Source organism: Cololabis saira, chromosome 21, assembly GCF_033807715.1.
Source record: "Cololabis saira isolate AMF1-May2022 chromosome 21, fColSai1.1, whole genome shotgun sequence".
In the NCBI taxonomy this organism is placed as follows: domain Eukaryota; kingdom Metazoa; phylum Chordata; class Actinopteri; order Beloniformes; family Belonidae; genus Cololabis; species Cololabis saira.
Genome location: NC_084607.1, coordinates 16,296,324 through 16,302,323, shown reverse-complemented (window position 1 = coordinate 16,302,323; position 6,000 = coordinate 16,296,324).

The window sequence follows — 6,000 nt, the reverse complement described above, 5'->3', positions numbered from 1 at the left end:
ACACACACACACACACACACACACACACACACACACGCACACGCACACACACACACACACACTCTTATTTGCAGCATCCCGACTTTGTTGGATCATCTGTGGAACTGGAACGACAAGAGCACTGCATTCGGCCATGCCGGCTTACTGTACCTTTGCACACAGAGCCCGCCTCTTCACCACTACCTCACAAGGTGGAACAGAGGCACCCAAAAACGCCCCACTGTTCTCAGCCAGGAGTCTGTTGTGTAAAAAGGCCAAGTAAATATCAGTGGAATGGCTTTAAAACTACTTTAACCCCAGAAATCTAAAACCAGACAAAACGTCTCCAATAAACCCCTCTCACTTTTTTGTCTCCCCGTAGCAAGTACAGTAGGGGAAAGTTGGGACACTTATTCCATGCCTGATGGATATTTACGTTACCCCAGTAGTTGTTAGATTTAGCATTTAAGGGGGGGCACGGTGGCGCAGCTGGTAGTGCAGCCGTCTCACAGCAAGACAGTCCTGGGTTCAATTCCCGCCGGGGAGGCTGTAGGTGCTGAAGTGCGTGTTAAATTCCCCCATGACTTCAGCGCCCACACCCTGGGGTTGGTGAAAGGGCCTTTCTGTGTGGAGTTTGCATGTTCTACCCGTGTTCCCTTGGGTAGCAATGTGAGCTACCCTCACAAAAACATGCAACAGTCCTGGGATATACATGGGGGATATACAGGGGCACTAGATCGGATGGGGAGGATCTTTCCGGAATAACGTGATCCTTCCACGCGCTACGTCTGGCCGGAGAAGCCCCACCCTGTCTGGCTCACTCCTCAGGTTAAGAAGGAGACCTGAGCTCAGTGTGGCCAGTGGGTTGGCAGAGGATGGCATTGCCCAGGACTGACTTAGGTAGGAGGGGTGGTAAATAATGGGAAAAAATCGGGGATAAAAAAAGATTTAGCATTTAACAAAATCTGGCTATTTTAACTAAAGTCTTGATGATCATGATGATCATGTAGCTGCATTATCACTGCTCTTTTGGTATTCATGTTTATAGATTCAGAACATGTTACTTGGTAAAAATCAATAGATGAATAAACATCTTGCAAGAATAATGTGTTGCTCTGAGATGTGTCAGAAAAGAATGACTGAATTATTACTTTAACGGCTGACCGGTCCAAATGTGTCACCTCTCCAGTGGCTCTTTCACGTTTCCAATAAAACCTATAAACTGTTCACTGCTGGAACGCAGGTCAACAGGAACTCACACACATGTGCACACGTGTGTCTGTGCATGTGATTTTTAGTGCACATGCACTCGTACAGACAGCCAAAAGCATTTCCCACTGCACCTCCAAGCGAATGCTTCACATTGACACATGTCTGTATGTGTTAATCACAGATGTCTATTTCTCCCCCACTTTGGCCTTCTCCAGACCTCCCATGGCTCTTCCCTCGTCTCCCTGCCCAGAGCAAGTACAGCACAGGTGACACAAGGCGGCATGACTCGCACACCACACATCCATCAGTCTGCGAAAATCAGCAGGAGAGCTAAAATGAGCTAAAATTAGTGATTTATTACTCAGAGCAGGCAAACTGCTCAAAGTTATGCAAGAATGTACTTGGCTTATATGTTTTAATTATATTTGGCATAATCAATATTTTCTGGTTTGTGCCTTCTCCTTTAGACATCTCGCAGAAGATTCATGTTTTATTCAGGATATCCTAATTTTCCATTTAAGGTGACTGCTTCTCTCACATTTGTTTTATCAGTATGTTAATATCGGATATAGAGCGGTGACCTGTCTTGTTTAAGTGGGAGTAATGGGCAGAGTAACATCTTCGTTCTGACATGTGGCCTCTGGATTTCTGTGCATCTTTCTCAGTGCTGTAGGCCCTGTAGCTCTGTCTGATGTCCGCTCACGCAAACACAAGCACTCTCCACGTACAAGAGCGTGCCCACTCGCACAGACGCACACATAGATTTGCTGCAATTAGAGTCATATGGTGTGAACTTACAGCCTCCCACGATTTTACCCAATAAGGTCACTGTGTGGATGAAGAAAAACAAATATTTCCAATACTGCAAGTTGCCTGTTTTTCTAGCCCACTTTGCAACCGAGGCTCTTTCCATGCACCAAACAGTGAATTTAATCTCTTTTTTTTATACTTTTGAATACACTGCATCCTCACCTCTTCTTCTTATTTCGTCTTATTTCCCATTTGTGCAATATATGAAATGTGAAAGAGGTTAATACAATGTCGGGGATATTGCTGCAGATCAAGAGATAAAACAGCAGAGTCACGAAAACTGATGAACAGAAGTATAAAGCAGCAATCGACGGTGCGTGTGTGTATAAGATGTAAAACCGGATTTGCAGTCATCGTCTTTTTCACATTTTATCCTGTGTTTGCTAACAAAGATGTTTGTTTTTCTTGCCAGATAATTGAATTCCATTAATGCAGCAAGTACGCAGGTCTTTTAACTAAGAAGTGGTTTGATCTTTATTTAAAGTGTGTCACTTTTGAGCTCTATTAGGCACTGGTCTTCTTTCGGATGTGCGCAAAGCACTGGGGACGCAGCACTTTAAAAGGTCACTAATGCACTCAGCCCGCTGAAGGGGAAAAAAAGGTATGTTGGATGTTTGTTTGTGCTTTTTTATCTTTCTTTACAGTGAGCTCTCCAGAGATGCCGTTCCACAACATACAAAGATGCGGCGGGACTGCAGCTGTGAAACGGGGCAGAAAGGGAGAAGGTGCGAAACATTTGCTGCAGCGGAAACCTGCCCGTTCCCGCCTGCAGCATGTACTGTAAAAGGCCACGCTGAACATCAACAGACAATAAGTAAAAATAAAAATGCACAAATATTTTGTGCGGGAGACGGCAGATACGAGTTAAGTGCACTAAACAGAAGGAGGGTTAACGGTGTCTGGTGTTCTGGGAGTCGGCGTTTATTCCGCTGTGGCTGCTGCAGAGTTAAACAAGTAGCAGGGTAGTGGAGCTGAGAGCCGGGGGTCACAAAGCAGCACTAGGTGACGGCGGACCTGCAGATAAGAGCCTGCGCGGCTCAGCACCACTCGTTTCCCCAGTTCAGCGAGTGACTGCAGAGTACACCTGCCCTGGCAGCTTCAGACCATCCGGGGACAACTGGGAAATGCTTCTTTCTCAACCGCAACCCAAACTGACAAAGCGAATCATCTGCAGCGGTATGAGCAAACAGAGCGAGGGTGGCAGTACTGTGTTTACGCGTGTTTGTGTGCGTATAGTAAACTCCCCAACTTGGCGAGACGAATCCGGTCCACCAGCAGCTGTCTGCTTACCTAACCTTTGTGTTTGTCATAGCGAGTGAAAGGTAAGGGCACAGTAAGGAAAGAAGAAAGTAGGTGAAAAGAATAAAGTGGGAGAAAAAGGTCAGGCTGGGCATAAACAGGAAGTGATAATGCTGGAATGCATGTGCGTCAACTTTGTAGTAAATGCCACTTCACAATGAAATAAATGTCAAAGTAGGCAAATAAAAACAAATCAGGATGCTTCAGTAAGACCTGGATGTTAAAGGTCCTAAAAAAAGAGATCACTTAATCATTAGTTAAATCATTCCAAAAGCTAAGGAACATTAAAAAACTAGAATATAATTCATCGATCCATCAATCTAGACCACTGTTGTTCCTCATAGAAAAGTATTATCAATTAAGCAAACTATATTTAGCTCCATATTTGCAATAAGCAGTAATTTCAGCATTTGCAACATGTGACAGTTTGCATTGTGGGCATTTCAACTAAAAATAGTGTTCATTTCTTGAACCTAGCATTTCACGATGGTCTCCCCTCAACTGCTAAACTCATACATAATGTATAAAATTCAAAATTACAGCTCCCGAAATAATGGCATATGGTAAAGATGCTGCGCTATATATACGTGGTAAATCTGGCGTGCTGCTGAGCCCAGCCTGTGCTCGTCTGCAACGCTGGAATAAAGCGGCCCCATCACGTTAGCGCACAGCGTCAGTTACGTCAGTTGCTTCTCAGAAGTAAACGGGCAAACGTAATGGAGAAGAAGAAAAAAAAATCATCTGCCACGTGTCTTCACTGGAAGAAAAAATGTTCAGTCAAAACACTGGAAAAAAGAAAATAGAGAAGGTTGTTATGTAATCAGACTTGTTTAAGAAAGATGCTGCCTGGACCACAGAAGGAAATGAATAACCCTCTAGATAATTACCTGAAGCTGTGTTTGTTGTTTTGTCTTCAATCTAATCATTTACACAGTTATAACAAAAGCAATGTTGCATCAACTCTTGAACAAAAACAAACGGTTTAGATGCTGGCAGTGACTTCACACACTTTCACCGCTCCAGTACCTGTTTAACACCCCCTTCCTTCAGCGTAACAGCAGTTTCTCCTGCGCCTGCGGGTGCAGTTTTTCTTTTGTGTCGCTTCTCATATGTCACACTACAGATTAATGATCAGATAAATTCTGATACTCGTGTTATCGAGATTCTGCCTCAAATTACGATTTTCAAAAAATGGAAAAAGATAGAAATAAATAAATCAAAAGAAGGAAAGCATTTTGGAACTAAGTTCTGGATGACAAAGTTTCAAAAACAACATAGTGGCGTGCAAGTTCAACTTCGTGGTGTCTGAAAGAGAGAAACCACTGGCTGGAGACTTGAATCCAAACTAGGAAACAAGTGTGTGGCATCAGTTCAGTGCCAAACGTATTACAGGTCAAAACCCCAAATCTGAGAATCAAAATTCAAACTTTAGGATACAAAACCCAGAACCAGTAACCAAGAGATCAAACTCTTTAAACGTGTGAGGTCATCTTTCTACACCACATTCTTCTTTTCTCACCATCAGTTCTAAAACAACAGTTTTTGGACCTTCCTACAATTGCACTTTTCTTCCTTTTGTGGTTGCAGTTCTCAGGAATTAGTGTCAAACCAGCACCATGTCAATCTACAGCAGGGAGGCGGGACATAGTCGAGATTCAATTCAATTCAATTGTATTTATATAGCGTCTATTACAACAGAAGTTGTCTCTAGAGTCTGGGCGCTTTCCAGAGACCCAGGACATGAGATCTAGTACCTCACCGGCTACTAAACAACTTTGTCTAAGATTAACAATTTTATCATATATGATAAAGAAGTGACATTAAGAAAGACATTATTGCCTCGGCATTGCTGGTTCTCCGTGTCTGAGACAAGCAAGTTTTTGCCGCTCTGATGCCGACTTTAAGGCGCTGAGTGAAGGCAAGAATAAAGATGATTGCACTCTGTCTTAGAAATTTAGATTTCTTAGTTACAAATTTTGGGATTTTGATTCAAAATCTACTTGGTGTTGAATTAACACCATACACGTGCATCCGTCACTTCATAAGAGTCGTTCTAGCCCAGTCTAGGCTCTGGTTTGACCCAGACCTGTGGGCGGAAACTTCATCTGATTGGTTGTATGCCTGACCCGAACCATCCAGAGGACGTTTCTGCTGCATCCATCTGCATTTTTATCAGTAGGAGGTTCATGGTGGCAAGATCTATTCAGTTAATTGGAACTTCACTGGTAAATGACAATGTTTTGTTTTTATGCTTTTAGTTCTGCCCGACGAGACTCCCGCCGACTGGAACACGTGATGGGGCTGCTTCATCTTCAGACATCGTGATATCTCCTCCGAGTGTGGATGCTATGACCGTGATGACTCACCGTCTCAGCACTTGGAGACAAAACACGTGATGACGTTCAGCAATAACCGTCTGCTCCTCCTCTCATCAAGGACATGAATAGAAGCAGCTCTGGAGGTATTGGGAAGACTTAATGGGACTCCTTTGAAGATGTGGGGACTTCTCTCCTGGTGCCGCTGCTCCTCGAGGACACGGTTCATCCTTAGCCAGTGAGTGGGGTGAACACTAAGGGTGCCAAGAATGTGAGAATTATTTCCCTGACAGAGCCCGGTAAACCACTCAGTAGTTTTTTTCTCGCCCAGAACAGTTGATGACTGTATAGTGAATCAGCAATAACAAACTGTTTCAAAGGTCCC